The following is a 17,799-nucleotide window of genomic DNA, read 5'->3' as shown; positions in this document are numbered from 1 at the left end:
CACCCAATAATTCCAGGACACAGATATTATTCTTCTGGGTATCAGTAAAAAATGTACTTAACAAGTAATTATATTTCAAAAGTAAGACATAAGATATATTACAGATAATTCAGACCCTTAGATCTTCTTGGAGTCTGGTGGCCCCCACTCAACAGACTGCATAAATGGATACTGGGGGCTCCCTTAATCATCATTGACTCTGTGTGGGCCCCACAAAAGCTATTGCTGATTGAAGAAAAATGAGAACAAAAAAAATGTATCAATTTTCTGACTGAGCTGTTTATCCTGAACAATGCTGAGATATGACCCTTTTAGGATAAAGCTAATGATAGCCTCTGGTTTCAACCACACCCATTCTAAAACCAGCTCTGCTCAAATGTGCGTGTACAGAAAGCTGCTGGAGATCTGGGGATTGTGTGGTTATTACATTGTTTACATTACATTGGTTGGGCGGCGCAGTGGTGCAGCGGTTAACATTGTCACCTCACAGCAAGAGGTTCACCGGTTCGATTCTCGGCTGGGGTGCCTTGTGTGTGGAGTTTGCATGTTCTCCCTGTGTTCGCGTGGGTTTCCTCCGGGTACTCCGGTTTCCTCCCATATTCCAAAGACATGCATCTGGAGCATTTCTCCCCAGGCCTCCGCTGAAAACAGGCTCTGTGGAACCTAGTCAGACTTTCCCGGTCAACAAATGATAAATAATAAAAAAAAAAATAAATTACAACTTTAATTTTCATCACAGTCAAACCTTAGAGGTGTGCACATGAAGTCTTTACAGCTTATGTTTGTGCTGAGAACAGTGTGGTCATTGTTTATTTACTTTTCTCACAGACCTCAGAGGTGTAAAACGAAGGTTACTATAGCTTGTGTAGGGCTAGTGTTCTGTCTAGAGGAACAAATTAGAATATATTTCTGAAATCATTCTCACAATCACACATCAGGCACATACACATGGGGCTGACTTTGAGGGTTAGGGGTGAGGAAGCATGCTATGTATACATATATCAGCAGTCACTTGAAATATAAGGCTGAGGCAATTTAAACCTCTGCTTTCATCCTAGTCTAACACCAGAGGGATGTATAGGCAGTGACTGTCTTTTGTGGGGGGTTAGGGAAGAAGGCAGTATCCCAGATAAGCCCTATGTATTTCTAAACCTGGCTTGTTAGTTTATTGTGAGCTACTATTTTGTCAGCTTTGAGCATTAAGCCTTGGGCACAACTTATGTCTTCCTTGAAAGAAAAAATAAGACTGAAATTCTTTTCTTTTTCATGATTTTTGTTTAGTCCACCATTGGAGTAAAATGCTGAGAAAATGCTCTAAAATGCATCCCAGGGCTACATAACCCCTGTGGCTTTGGAAGTACCAGCTTAATTGAGTTGTTTCCTAAATGGTTATTACTGTTCTGTCTTGGTCAGGAAAGGAGTGCTGAAAGAATGCAAAGAAAACTAAACTGAACAGCAACAGTGAATTTCTTTCCTTAATAATAATTGTTATTCAAGCCATTGTTGGATGAAAAGGTTGTGTAAAAAAAAAAACTCTTTAAAATGCACTTCAGAGCATATATAAAGTTATGGCTTCTTGAAAAAGCTGAGAATAAGGCAAAATGTGAGAAAAGGAAGAAAAATGTAATGTGCATGGTATGGGGAGCCCAAAAGGGGGTGTTGGATCAGAGGAGAGGACTGGAGGGTGTGAGGGGGGGGGGTGTTGAAACAGTAGGCCTAGTCATCACTTCATTTGTGTCCAGACCTTTACATATAGTAGTTGTAATGTATCATTGTTGCAATTAAATGCCAGTAACTCGGTGCCAAAAAGTGCATTGTCATTCCCTTTGGGAAAAATTCGGTGCCCATGAGCTACCACATAAGCGGTAGCCTACTAAACACCGAAGATGTGATAAGAGACCTGGGGACACAGGTTGACAGCAACCTCTTCTTTGATAACAACATTGTCACTGTAGACAGAAAGTCCTTCTATGTGGCACATCTCATTACAAAAGGTTTTTCATCCAGAAAGAAAGAGGTCATAATCCCTCTCTACTCGTCTCTCATTAGACCTATTATAGAATACAACGCCTCATTTGGTATATACCTCACTGGACACCTACAACAACTGGAAAGGCCACAAAAATACCTCACTAAGAGGATCTTAGGCCTTAGAGGAGATCTCTGCTTGACCTACAAAGCCATGTCTGACCCAGAGCTGCTAGATATGCTATACCTAAAGAAATCCCAATCCCTCCATACCACATGCTCCAGGGCCCTAAATCTCATTACCACAATAAACAGAACATGCTGGAGGGACAGGTTCCTAACCCAGAGACTTCCCATACTCTGGAACAAACTTCCCATTCACATCAAGCAGAGCACTTCACTGGCCCTCTTTAAGAGAAATCTTGATGAGTGGATGGGTAATAGGAAGTTCACCCTGGGGATCACTTCAGTGGCCTTACTTGACAGGGGCACTGGGAACTAACTTTGGGCAGCATGATGCCAGGGAATCTTCTTGGGCTAGGCTTATATAGGCTCCAGGGCAATTAGCCTAGTACACAGCTATGAACCTATGAACTGTAAGAGTCCCTTTGTTAGACAGGTCAACAAAGTGTGGTATATAAGCCTGCTGTAATGTAACAGCTTGTAGCTAAGGTTTGTCTGTGTGTACTACTCCTAAAAGTTTGCAGCACAAACTAACAGGTTTCTTAGGAGGTGTGGCACTGACAGGGTGATACTTATACTGGAAGTGCCTAGGGGGCCCCCAACTTGACATTTGCTGGGGACCCCCAAAATGGTAACACCAGCCCTGTGTGGAGGCAGGGATGGTTGGGAGGAAATGAGATAATGATGGGGAGGGGCTTAAAAGATTTAGTGTAGTGTAGTTGGGTTAAGCAATCACATTTTGGCGTGAACTTGCTGCCCACCCACCCTCCCTCTTTTTGTTGGTAGAGAGTAGGGTTATCAGTAGGGGTAGGCAGAGAAGAGGGCAGGGCTTGCCCTCTTCTGTTCCCCCTTCTGATGTCTGGAGGTTCATTTCAAGGATCTGGGGAAAGGAAATGAGTAGTTGGAGGAAGCTTGCTGAATAAATAAGCAAGCTGAGATAAGGATGGTGCTTATTTGGTGGAAGTTAATTCAATGGATGGTGTATGAAGTGAGTTTGGATGCTGCTTCATAAGTAAATTAAGCGAGCAGAGGTGTGGACCCTGCTTGTTGGGCAGGGTGAGTAGGTACACTGCCCTGATTAACATTACAAGGATGATATTGCTGTATTTAGAATAAATTATATCATGAAGAGTTTTAATTAATAAATTTGGTGATCAAAGCTATGTTATGGAAATTTAATAAAGGTCATCAAATGTCATTTGGTGTGATGTGTGTTATTGAAGAGGACCGGGACAATGGCAGTGACATATATGAATATGTGTCATAATGCAGCTAATTGATATAGTCCCATATGATCTGTATTGTGAAATGTGAGACATAAGGTAAATATTACAAGCATGTTTGCAGTATAGGATGTGTTCACAAAAGTGCGCTTAGTAATGAAAGATTACCAACTAAGAATACATCATGGTGACAGCATAAGTGGAGCACATAGACAATATTTACATTCTACAAGGCCCCTCCTGGTTGGGCCAAAAGTCAAGAATGATCTCTCTCTTGCATTTTCTGCATGGCCCAAGTCATGTCTTGTCCTTGAAGGACATCCACATCAGTTCCTGCATCTGGATCTTGAGAATGCATCCATGACCACATCATTGAGTACCTGGTCCCTCAGATAATCTTGGTGCATGGTGGAGGTTGTCATGTCTGTTGGTCTGCTGGAACAATGATCCCTGCTCCTCCTGGTCGCTCATCAATGTCATCATCCCACTGTCCTTCCTGGTCCACGGAGTCAGAATATGCTGGAAGAGGTTGAGCAAGTCTTTGTTGTCTATGATGGCTGGGTGGACTGGCATAGGTCCTGGACTCTGTGGTATGACAGTAAGCATAACTCATCAATATAGTAACAAAAAGCAATGATGGCCAAAGATGAAAGCAATACATGTAACAATACAACAGATCCAGAAACTGTAAAGTATGGATTCATTATTCATGTGACATGTCACTATGGTGAACATTAATCCACCTATGTTGTCATTGCCACAGTGTGCAACATATACATCCCTAACACAGCATGCACTTGCTTGTTATGTCATTCAGATTGTTAAGGACAACACATGTACAATATGTCCATGTCATATATAATGCAGTCATAGACTTAAAGGAATGTGTTAGGCAACATAATTTTCTCCCTGGGGAGGAACACACATCATGTACTTCATGTGACAGTGTAGTGTCTGTTAATATCAAAGGTGTTTAAGAAATATTGTTTGTAATACCATGCATTGTGGAAATGTAACGGAACAGAGCTAGGAGACATCAGTGAGTATGTCACAACAGCATATAAAATGGCCTGTAAAGCACACACACACACACACACACACACACACACACACACACACACACACACACACACACACACACACACACACACACACACACACACACACACACACACACACACACACACACACACACACACACACCAATACCTGTATATCTTTGTGTATAATTCACATGCCAAAAACAGTATAGTCAGAGGTGTCACTAGTGTGTAACAATATGCAGTTAGGATATCTAGCAAGGTATACTAACATCACTGAACAATGACAGCTGCACTGTCTTTAATTATATGATGTGCACATACACATCAATATATACTAAACTACATGATGAATAATGAACAACATCAGTGATTTCCATACATGAATATTGTCTTCAGACTATAACAGTACTCCCCCAAGGATGATTATCTTAATCAGTAGAGAGATTGTCATATTGTACACATCACACACCCAACACAGGGGTGTGTGAGCACTGACATCATCAAAACACATAGACGGCACTAATCTAGAAGGATTCAGAGAACTGACTGAGCATGCCTGTCAAAATCACAGTGACATTATGTGAAAGAAACTACATGGGAGAGCAGAATGAAATATGTCATAATGTGTGCATGTTTGTCAATAACAGCATGGAGTATGCTTACACCACACAAGCACACAGAGAAGTACTACACATAAACAATAATATGTAACATTACTCATATGCAAATCCATTCTGTGCAGGCTGTGAATAATATAGCAGGAAAATAGCCACCACTTTGAGGGACTCACACTACAATGATAAACATCCCACATATGTCGAGGAGTCAATTAGACAATTCAACAGTAGTAAATACAATTTTTAATAAATGTTGAGATAGCCTGAGAAGGATATGTGTTGTTAGCCAAATCACTACATGTAAACATTCAAATATATTGTTGGGATGTGTATGCAAATTAGATTAATATTGCACTCTGGGTAAGAGATAACCTCACAGAATCCTTACATTGCATTAGGAGAGGAATGTATGGGTCATATTTTACAGTTTGCTCATACAATACACAGCATGGTCATGTTATGATATATGTACATAACATATACATATAAATTATTGCCAAATCCTCTTGTAAATATGTATTGTAGTCAAATTATATTAATATCACTCAACTCAAACAGATACACAGATGTGCCACTGACATCCTGAAATAGCATATGCTCGTATTGGACGTTGGTGAAAAATCTCCACTATCACAACACACAGAAGATTATTTTGGGCTGCAGTAATGTGCAAAATCACATATAAGCATGCTAAGTGTTCTAACAGCAATGCTTGTGCACCAAAATTTAAGTGTAAGAAAAGAAGAACCCAAACACTGCAAAGTGTTATAACTCCACCAACAAAATGATACTGTGAGACAGCAGGCACACACCCAAGATGTGCACATGCAAGCTGTGCACACAATGAATTGAGCAGAAAGCCACTGCTATAGATATAAGTTACTTAGTGTATGCTGACAAGACAGAAACTACACTATGAGCTGTGATGCATGCTGTTAGCAACATGTACTAATCCAGCAAACATACTTAATTTATAAATAAAACATTTACATCTGAACTTCTGGTATACCTAGAACACAACTGACTATCATTTGAGTTGTCTGCCAACATCACTATACCCACTAACAAATGTAAGCACATTTACAAAACCAGGGTACATGAAGTAACATGTACTGCAAATGTGATACTTGTTTACTTATCATAGGTTCATAGGTTCATACTAGGCTATCTGCCCGAGGGCATTTACAAGCCTAGCCCATAGTTTTGTGGCTTACGCCACCCCTTTAGTATGGGGAACTATACCCATTATTTTGCTGTGCCTCTGTCGAGCAGTGACACTGAGGTAATCCCTGGGGTATATCTGCGATCTCCCATCCATTGGTCAAGATTTCTCTTGAACAAGGCCAGCGAGGTGCTCTGCCTCACATATACCGGGATTTTGTTCCACAGCATAGGGAGTCTTTGGGTGATGAATCTATCCCTCCAGCACGTCCTATTAATAGCCGTGTTGAGGTTTAAGTCTCCCGCCCTTGTGGCTCTGACGGATCTAGATTTTTGAGGTGAAGCATATTCATCAAATCTGGGTTTGACATGGCCTTGTATGTCAGGCAAAGGTCACCTCTGAGCAAGCAGTGGCGACTGAATAGAGCTGGAGTTCTTTCAGTCGGGCAGCATAGGACAGATTTTTGAGACCCTTTATCCTTTTGGTGAGGAACTTTTGTGGCCTCTCCAGCTGCTGCAAGTGTCGGGTCAGATACATTCCGAATGGGGCATTGTACTCGATCATTGGTCTGATGAGTGATGAGTATAGGGAGACTATGACCTCCCTTGATCTAGATGTGAATCCCTTCATGATAAGGTGGGCAATGTAGAAGGTCTTCCTAACTACTTTAGCTACATGGGTGTCGAATGACAGGCTACTGTCAACCTGGGTCCCCAGGTCCCTGATAACTTCTTCTGTGCTCAGTGGATTGCCACCTATATGGTAGCTAGGGGTAACCTTGTTTTTCCCGAAGGGTATGACTATGCATTTTTTGGCATTTAACTTTAGGCCATGGCTCTGGCACCAGTTATCCATTTCTGTGAGACCCTTCTGAAGGATATCTGTGTCAGATGTGTTTTCGACTATGGCGCCCAGTTTGCAGTCATCTGCAAACTTTATCAGCCATAACCCTCCTGTGTTTGCTTGTACTTCGGAAAAGTAGATGCCAAACAAGAGTGGGCCCAGGACTGAGCCCTGTGGGACACCACTTGTGACAGGCTTTGAGTCAGACATGGCGCCAGCAACTCTGACCCTGTGGGTTCTGTCACTCAGCCAGTTTGCAACCCATCTTGTGATGTATGGGTTAACATTTAAGCTGATGAGTTTTTCAATGATACCCGAGTATCGCCAGATCGAGGTAGGCTGTATGGACTGCCTTTCCTTCATCAATGGCTTTGGTGACTGTTTCGAAAAAGTCGACCAAGTTTAAAAGGCATGATCTGCCTTTGACAAAGCCAAACTGGGTTGGATCCAAAGTCTGCAAATTCCCTATGTCTTTATTTATGAGGTCCATTATGATCCTCTCCATGGCTTTGCAGATAAGGCTTGTCAAGCTAATGGGCCGGTAATTTCCAGAGTCGGTGGAGGCACCGCCTTTGTGAAGTGGGACCACAGTTGCAGTGCGCCACTCCCTGGGTACGTATCCAGAGGTGAGACTATGATTAAACAGCTGTCCTAGCTGTGGGTTTAATTCCTCGTTGAGTTCGTGGAGCACACAGCTGGGGACACCATCAGGTCCCATGGATGCTGTGTTTTTTGCTTTGGAGAGAGCAGTTCTCACTTGGGCATTAGAGATGTTTGGGGGGCTGCAATCGTTTGGTATAGATATCTCTCCTTTTGGGAGGGGGGGGGAAGTTTGCACTGAACCTGTCAGCCAGTATGTTGGCAATGTCTGTAGGATCAGTAATCTTCACATCATTTTGAACTAGTTCTGAGCATATCTGGGAGTTTCCTCCCAGGTTTCTAACATAGCTAAAGAAGGCCTTATGATTGTCTTTTGAGTCTTTAGCTATTTTTCTCTCAAAATTTGCTTTGGATGATTTTATGAGAGTTCTTAGTTTTTTACTTATAGTGATCAAAGGTGTCTTACCTTTTAAGGATTTTGCTCTATCTTGTAGTAGCTTCCTCCTTTTGTTGTAGAGTTTGTTTATGGCTGGGGTCCACCAGACTGGACGCTTGCCTTTGGTACAAAGAGTCTTTGTTTTGCTTGGGATTGCCTTATCCATGCAGTCCTGCAGGTGCTGGTAGAAGGCATTTGTAAGTGATTCAACGGCTTGAGTACTGTTTTCCGCCGGCTCGGGGGCCTTAAAGGAGACCACACTAGTCTTTAGAAGTGTGAAGTCGGCTTTCGAGAAGTTCTTTACTGTGGTCTTTTTTATTTCAGGTGGGGGTGGGATGAGGACCTCCAGTGAGATTAGATTGTGATCTGATCTCACCAGTGAGGGGTATACTTCCGGTGTTGAACATTGTGCTCCCATGTTCGTGATGATGAGGTCAAGTATGTTTTCTCCTCTTGTGGGGATGGTGACTAGTTGTTCCATGGCATTTGAGTTTATGAATTCCAGGAACTTTTGGGCTAGGGTGTTTGGGCTTGAGTAGTGTTCCCAGTCTATATTAGGGTAATTGAAGTCACCTAGTATGATGGTGTTTGGTGATACATTTATCCCCTCCAGTGTTTTCAGGAAAGCCATGTGAGGTTCCTGAGTTTGTGAGGGTGGCCTGTAACATGCTACAATTTGCAGAGCAGTCTTGCCTATGGTTAATTGCACCTGGATGGTCTCTGATGCATCATGCGTTGCCACCAGTCTTGAGGTGTGGGTGTCCTTGATGAATATGGATACCCCCCCTCCTTTCTTGGTATTGTCCGGATTTTGGGGCCGGAACGCATGATATGAGGTAAAACCTGATAGTGCTGGGGTGCTCTCAGGAGCCTTGAACCAGGTTTCTGTCACAGCACAGACATCGATGTTCTCCATACTGAGAAGGGCCTCGAGTCGTGCATTTTGAGATTTAGACTTCTGGCATTGAGCAGCATTACCCTTAGTTTTTTCCTTTTTGTGTTCTAGGGTGGTAGGTTTAGAATTTGAGCCTCGCCTAAAAGGCACTATGGGGTGGCAAGAGCCTTTGCCAATATCCGAATCCCAGGGTGACAGGTGCAAGCCGTCCCTTGCGAAGCAGCGTGGCTTGTCCAGCATGTCATCCCAGGCAGACAGACATTGGATCCCCTTTGAATGACACCAGAATTTAAGCCAATTGTTAAAGCTGGTCATCTTATCTCTGTATTGTGGCATCATTCTTGGTGAAGGTAGGATACTGCTCAAGGTCAGGGTCATACCTGCCTGGGCTACATAATCAGAGAGCTCCTCAATGTCTCTTTTCATGTAGTCCAAGGAGGTACGTCTCAGGTCGTTTACACCAGCGTGGACAATGACTGAGTCGTATTTGTACCTGCTGTTGAGAGACCTGAGTGCTTGCGTTATGTGGCGGATTCTAGCGCCCGACAGGCAGCTTACTGTAACTCTCTCCTTACTCAGTCTGGTGAGCGGGACGTCAGTGTGTCTGACTATGGAGTCACCAATGACTAGTGTGTCTGGCATTGTGTTTGGCCTTAAGGGCTGTGACTGTTTGACACTCTGACTGTGAGGTCTATGTGTTGCAGGTGTTGTGTTCTGATGTGGTGGTTGTTTGGGTGTCTGCTTTGGTGGCCTCTGCTGTTTTGGTAGATTTTTGATCAGAGCCTCCGAGTATGTCTTTGTGTGTTTATGTGTATGATTTGAGGTTGTGATGGTACTATGTGAGACTGGGTCTATAGTGTGTGTGGTAACCTTCTCCTCCTGACTGGTCCTGCCAGTCCTATGTTGAGAGAGCTCAGCCTCCAGTTTGGCCGTATAGTTGCATCTCTCGCATGTATTTGTGTTTTGTGGGAGGAGGAGAGGGTTGTCTGTGTACATGAGGCAATTGTAACATTGCTTCAATATTCCCAGGTTCACCAGCTGAGCAGGAGAGGACACTAGCAACTGATCCCTCGACATGCTAGAAGGAATAGACAAAAAAACTTTAAAAGAGATTTCGGGGGATGTGGGTGACCGAGAAATGGGGGGTTGCCTTTTTGGGGTGCTATCTATGACAAGAGTGCTGTATCAAGGTAATAAGTACTGTAGGAGCAAGTGCTAGGTTTAACAGATAGAGAATAGTCTACGTGGAGTCAAGTAGAGATGATCTTTTTAGTTATAGGATACGCTGATTAGATCAGTAGTATAGTTCGAGGAAGGTAGTTTTAAGGGAAAATTTGAAGAGTGGACTTTAGGTAGCCCGAATAGTTTAAACCTGCTTAACCGGTGCTGCCCTAGTGTGCAACAGTGGCAACTCCGGAGATGTACCTTGTTGTTGCATTATGGAAAGTTTGTTTACACATTTGCATTCAGGAGTGTCATCTCTGTAAACATTTCAGAATGGAAGCAGTAAAAGGACATTAGTCATACAGGTGCAAATAATACTGAAAATACACATAACTCTCTTCCATACCTGCTGCTCAAGTTTGTGCATCGACTCAATACACAGTACTCTGTTTCTAACTCTCTCCTTGGCACCTCCAAGAATATAAGGAATGAAGATATTGAATGACAGCTATGAATCTGTGTTTTGAGGTCTTACCACTTAATGTTACATTACTTTTGTGTATAACATTGTCAAAAATAAATACTTTACATAACCAGTTTCATACAAGACTGAGTAGCATAGTGATTTATTACTGATAATGCATATGAATCTCGCACACTAGGATAACTGACTACAAACGAGAGGAAGCTAGAGGCAAACCTACATCAGTCACCTATGTCTACACCCGGATCCAGAACCTTACCTGCCTAGCTACTAATAGGGTTGCCAACCATCTGAAATTCTTCTGGACTGTCCAGAATTAAGACACTGTCCGGAAAATGGAAAAAAACAACATATTGTCCATAAAAAATACCGGGAGATTAATTTTCTTTTAATTTAAAAAAAATGACTTTTTTTAAGGGCAATCTTTAAGAATACCCTTTATGTCTGGTCGCACAGACGCAGAAGACAAAAACAGTTTTCTGCGTCTGTACATGTGACCGATTGGTTGCATCTTTGTCTTCCGCACACACAGAATTTGAATTCTTGAAGACATCTGAACTGTACAGCAGACCACGAACCAGATTAGTAAGAATCTGCTTTGACTACTGTCAGTACTAGAGAATGTATGCAGTGGGATACAGACACTGGTGAAGGCTAACTTTAGAGGTAAGAGGTTAATGAGAAAACTAGGAAGTAGATAGGGTGGGATAATAGAACAGTTGTATTGCAAAGCAAAAGTCATGGTACTAGGCAGGTGATTGTGGAATATCTGCTTTGTGGACAAGCCATAAAACATAATATGACAGTTAACCACAGTTTTCAAATTAGAACAGCTGAAGCCCTAAAAATGCTGGAAAGCTCGCCGTCAATGCTTTCACTCCTACATTCTCTAAAGAACTTGTAGAATAGTTTCTACAGTGTTTATAATTTGCTAATATCATATGCCAGGTTTAATGGCGGTGAAAACTTAACATCTTCTTCTTCTTTGGGTTTCCCAAGTTGTTAGCACTTTATACTTTATTAAGAACATTGCTACTTGACTTTAACATTGTTATATTGAGGCCGGAAAAACAATGACCAGCAAGCTGAACATTTGAATTACTACTTCCTGTTAAGGAGAGATTTTTAAATAATGTAAAATGGTGGCTTCCCATAAGCAGGGCAAAACATGGAGAATTAGGCTTTGACAAAACGCTGAAGTGGAAGAGACCAATGGATTAGCATATTTCTTGTTTAAATTCATCACCATTATCATTAAACTGTATTTAACCAAGTCATTTAATTGACAGGAGTATAGCCAGCATTTCTGAATTGAAGATCACCTTTCTGCCTGTAGCCTCCCTCAGCATAGTTATCCATTTCAATGCAACCACACCTTTTGGGTCACTATGAGAAATTTAGTTATACAGCAACTGTGTAATGTCGCATTTGCAGTTGTGAGAAGTCTTCACCACATCAGAAGCTGTTTAAACTGAAGGAAATTATGAATATTTGCTTAACATACATACCAGCACATCTTATTTCATCTTCTTAGGTCAAAAACAAACTTTTATCATTGATTCATTTAGTGCAAGAAAGAGTAAGCAATTTAAATTCCTTATCTTTGAAATAATTGAATGAAAGGAGAGACAAAACAGGGACAACAACGATGAATAAAGTTACCGTATGGGACTCCCATGGAAAGGCATTAGAAAATGTAATAACGTACAAATAAATAGAGTTTTTTAAGAGCTGTATTAAGAAACTTTCCTTTAGTGGTTGGGCATTTGAGTAATTTTAGTAGTTCATTTGAAGAAATGGAAACCGATGCCAGAGTTAACCTTAATTTATAGTGGAGGCATGTATAAGCAGTTGTAACAGATAGATAACTGAAAGTCTTTGGGGGGAATTTAATAAAGCCTACATGGACTTATTTGTCATGTAGGCATAGTGGCACGATGCTTACATGGAAATAAGCAGATGTATGATCCAGTAAACAGAGCTGAGGGGCTTGCACGAGTGTGCGAACACAGAAGTGTCTGTGGCATGCAAACCACCTCATAAGCAGATGAAATACATGCAAATGAGGTTGCTAGAGTGATCCAGTAAGTAGACAGGCAGTCGTGCAGCCCCATGTTGGTGTCCGTAATGTACATGGAAAAATTCTGTGTACAGGATGCAAAATGACACCAGGAGCTGTAAAAATTTACTGACAGTGGCAGAAATGGCATAGGGAACACAGACATGTGCAAAACTAATCACTGTGTATCCAAAACCATATGGAAAATAATGTAAAATAATTTTTTAATACCCTGGGTATCTTTGAGTGGTGCTCCACAGTATTCAAACATGCCATTATGGAAAAAATATAACAATAGTGTAAAAAACAGAATTTGTGAGTATGTAACAGTAATGCATTATAGGACCCTGTGGGGAGTATGTACAATGTTAGAATGCTATGGTTGCTAACGAGACAGGGCCTGAAACTGTGTATTTTCCAGGTATTGTGCATGGATCTGTATGCAAATGACCTGGGGTTACTGAATAGCACAAATGGGTATCTGTGTCTGCAGATCCCATCCATGTAGGCACAGAACCATGTTGCTGTCCACAGAAGAGGTAGCTGACATCAAAAGGGGTATGTCTGCAAATGTTTATTGGAGCTCAATGGCGCCTGTTTGCACAGTGTGCCACTGAGCTGAGCAGGGGGGCATGTACACTGACTGCGAATCTATATTTACCTCTGCTAATCTGTATTTACCTCTGAGGTGCATGTTTTATTGGGTTTGCGCATGTTTGTGCGGTGCACCACCGTGCTGAGTGTAACCTTCCATGGGGGTGCGTCTGCTGACTGTTTATCTTTGTGGCACAGGTTTGCATGGCATGCAGCAGTGCTCAGCAAGGAAGGCTGTCAAAAAAAAAAAAACAATTGGCTAAGAAAGCCAATGATATATTAATTACTGATGAGCCCTGTTTCACTTAAACTAGGACCATTAAACCCTGTAATGATGCACTTGGAAGGTGGAATGCATCATAGGTAGCCAACCACACAGGCTACACCTACAACAGAGCACTATAAATGTTGCATACATCCTACAATCTGATTTCTCCCCCATACTCTGCACCATTGGAGTACAGACTTGGAAATGTAATTGAGAGAATGCTAGGGGCTGCTACAGGTTTGGTACATATGAATGTGCTAGATGCTGAGGTCAGTGCAGCTGCTGCTGATGCTGACCATAGGCCTAGACTGAGAAAGACAAGAGTGTTCAGACCCAGGGTAACCTACCAGGAGCTACATGAGCTGGAGATTGTGAAGCACTACAGGGTGGACAGGGACATACTACAACATCTGACTGAGCTCTGACATCCTCAACTCAGACCCAGAGCCAACAGAGGGGAACCCATCCCAGTGGAAACAAAGGTTTATGTATCTCTTAGGATAGTAGCTATAAGTACTTTCCAAAGACCAACTGGGGACATGATGGGGATCTCACAGGCATCTGCTTCTAGGGTACTCCACCAATTACTGGATGCCATGCTACTACATGCCAGTAAGCACATTTATTTTCCCTATACCCCTGTGTGGACAGCCAGCAGTATGCGACTCTTCTACCATGTAGCATACTACCTTGAGGTACTGGGTGCCATAGATTGCATTCATGCACACATCAATGCACCACCCAGTGAAGAGGGTAGAATCTATGTCAACTGCAAGAGGTACCACTCCATCAACTGCCAGGTTGTATGCAATGCCCAAGACATTATCATCAGTATGTGTGCTGGCAGCCCTGGAAGTTATCATGACTCCCATGTCTGGAATGCATCACAGCTGTACTAGATGTTTGCTAGGGGGGACATCCCACATGGCCATTTACTTGGGGATGCTGGCTATGCCCTGGAACCGTGGATGATGACATCCATCAGAAATGCACACACACACCCACCAAAGAACACCATGATGAGGCACACGCACAAACTAGAAACATCACAGAGCATGTGTTTGTGCTGTTGAAGTCACGATTCCAGTGCCTCGATATATCTGGTGGAGCCCTGCAGTACTCTCCAGCCTCATATGCACAGATGTTCACAGTATGTGCCATGGTACACAATATGATCCTGCAGAAACAACTGCAGCAGGATCAGCAAAGGGAAGGGATAAACAGCCCCCCACCAGTGCCTAGGTCACCATAGCCGCACCCACAGGGGGACTTGGAGGAGGAACCCCCTGAGCCTGTCCCTGTAGGCAGATGTAGGTGTGCCCAATATCCCCTGGTCTTGGCCAAGAGACAGCTCATAGCATATGCACTGACATCTTAGGGCCTTAGGGACTGACACCTTACTCTGACTCTCATACATATTAGTATAAATGATGCCAGCCAGACCACACAACCTGTACCTCACCTGTGGACTGCGTTTATCAGACAGAGTTAGCTCCAAAATACAGGTCTGTCAACTGCTGCATTTGCAATGTAAGTCACTCTCCTATACGCCACTTGTAAGGGGTACTACAATATGGTAGCATATGTATGGACCTGCTGCATGCATGCAAGGGAATATAGTGGGCTATATATAGTGTGCTACTGGGCTACTGGCAGAGAGCTATAGTGGGCTACTAGGTTACTCATAAAGATCTAACAGCCACTTGGGATAGCTAGTACTCTGTTCACTAGTATGTTTCCTATAGTATCCACTAGGTCACATGACTGGAAACTCCATAATGTTATTCCAGGGAGATGCCAAACAGTGGGGTCACAGGACAGTTGCATGTCTGTCTATTCCAGCAGAGCATAGGCTGGTCGATCCCCCACCCCAACAGAGCAGTGTTCTCATACAACTGTTGAAAGAGTAAGTCTGCAATGATATACCAGCAGACCAGAATTCCTCTATGTTATTGATAGTGTGAGGAATGAAACCTCTCTGTCTGGTGGCTGGTGTGGCTCACTGGGCCAGGGACAGTAGCATGTGTGATGGTGCTAATGGTTCGAACCTGGCAGCATCCAACATCTTTTACATGTCAGGTACTCATATGGTGGTATTCCCACAGACTGTCAGAGCCCCTCAATCCATTACTGCAAGAAAGCTGGACAAAGCCAAAATGAATGGGGACACGAAGGGCCATACCTGCAGACAGACATTATACATGCTCTGAGTAACCTGGCAAGTGGCTAGTATAACAGCAGGCTGCAACAGATCAGATTAGCTGCAGGATGTGAAGATCACCACTTAAATGAGTAAGTAGTTACAACAAGTCAGTGACCACTGTTGACAGTATAGTACTGGAAAACCACAAATGTATGAGGAACACAGCAGACATATGGGGCAAAATTCTGGACAGTCTTCACAAATGTGTACAGGGAGAGGTATGCAGATTGTCACCCTGTGTGTGATGTTACATCATGTACCCTAGTCACATCATAACTCCCAACCTCTTAGAGCAGGAAATCTGGCCAAAGCCATGAATAAAAGTGGGACCAAGGCCCACAAATAGGGACAGGTTTTAAATATTTGCTCCTACAAACATAGAATGTTAACAGAATAAGAGTTCTTACATTAGCATGAATCTCCTGATATATATGGAGTCTGAAACTCTAATGTCTGTCATTATTTATTGACTTCAATCTTCACTGATTTGCTACTAATGTGCCAGTAAACCACAATGTTATGTGAAATGGACCAAAAATCTGAGGCAAACGTCTGGACAGTCTGTGAAGCTCTGTACAGTTGTGAGGTATGAGTCACATATTAAGTTCAGTAAACAGCCAGGGAATGCCTTGGACAATATCAGAGAACTGCAGTACTGTGGTAACAGGTGCAGCAGCCAGTGGTCTGCAGCACACATAATCCCAGACTGGAGTGCAGGTAGCTCTGGCCTGGAGTCTCCTTGTAAGTACTGACAATCACACAGGGCATGCTCCTACACTTAGCTAACTTGAGTGCATCTGTTGCCACTACTGCCCAATGACCTGCTATGTGCAAATATGTCTGTACATACATACAGCTATGTATACATATCTGTCTCTCCCCTATCCCCCTCACACTTGATTAGCGTCTCTCTCAGTGCGTGGCACACACACACACACACACACATATATATATATATATATATATATATATATATATATGATAATAACAGGTATATATAGCTATATAAAGTATAATGATACATAGACTCCCCACATATAGCTACATAACACATTTACATAATGTACACACACAACGACATTTAAGGAGACATCCCTGTTATATACATTTATATAGATATGGGTGGGGATGCACAAATGTCTCCGCATACCCCAGAATTCTGGGTTTGGGTTATCTGCATTTACACATCACAACAGTTGTCCAATGTAATCAGACCAAAACCGCAACAGTACATAATCCACTCACTCACAAACCCCTGTGCTTGTAGACTGTCACCCTGTAGACATACACAGATATGCAGGTGATATAATGTACAATGGGTGCAGTGCATGCCTTGGACAGGCCATAATGTCCCTGGCCACATGTCCACCTATCAATCTGCAAACAGCCATATATGGCCAGACTGGTAAGTGTACACACATAGCAGGGATATTACCAGGTATCCCACCCCTAGAACACTAGATAAATTAATAATACCAAGCAGTATCACTCTACAGGCAACACATGCTGTCTAACACAAGGCCACTGTGCGTACTCCCCAAGTACTGTGCCTGTATCAACATATACAACAGACATAACCTGTGATGTCTGTGATAAGTACTGTGAGCTGTAGTGTGTAATACTAGATAGGTAGGAGATATAATCTCACATCATCCAACTCTGTGTGTGGTATCAATATATCCCCTCACAGAGATATAATCTCACATCATCCAACTCTGTGTGTGGTATCAATATATCCCCTCACAGCAGTATGGACATACTAATATGGGGTATCTCAATGCAATGATATGCATTTTATGGCCCTGTGACTGGCTGCTGGCCTCTAAAATTCCACCTCTACAAGGCCTGCTGATGTCATCCACCTTAAGACCACTGGTTGAGAATATAATAACAGATATACTCTGTGGCACATGCGATAAGTACTACAAGCTATAGTGTGTACTACTAGATTGATAAGGGTTCTAATCTCAAATGGTCCAACATGTGTTTGTGTGTGTAAGAAAATATATCTCCATGCAGCACTTCAGCCAAGCTTGTAAAGGCTATCTCTGTGTGAT

Source organism: Protopterus annectens, chromosome 1.part0, assembly GCF_019279795.1.
Source record: "Protopterus annectens isolate FY-2018-M chromosome 1.part0, PAN1.0, whole genome shotgun sequence".
Classification (NCBI taxonomy): domain Eukaryota; kingdom Metazoa; phylum Chordata; order Ceratodontiformes; family Protopteridae; genus Protopterus; species Protopterus annectens.
Note: the sequence above shows the minus strand (reverse complement) of the source record.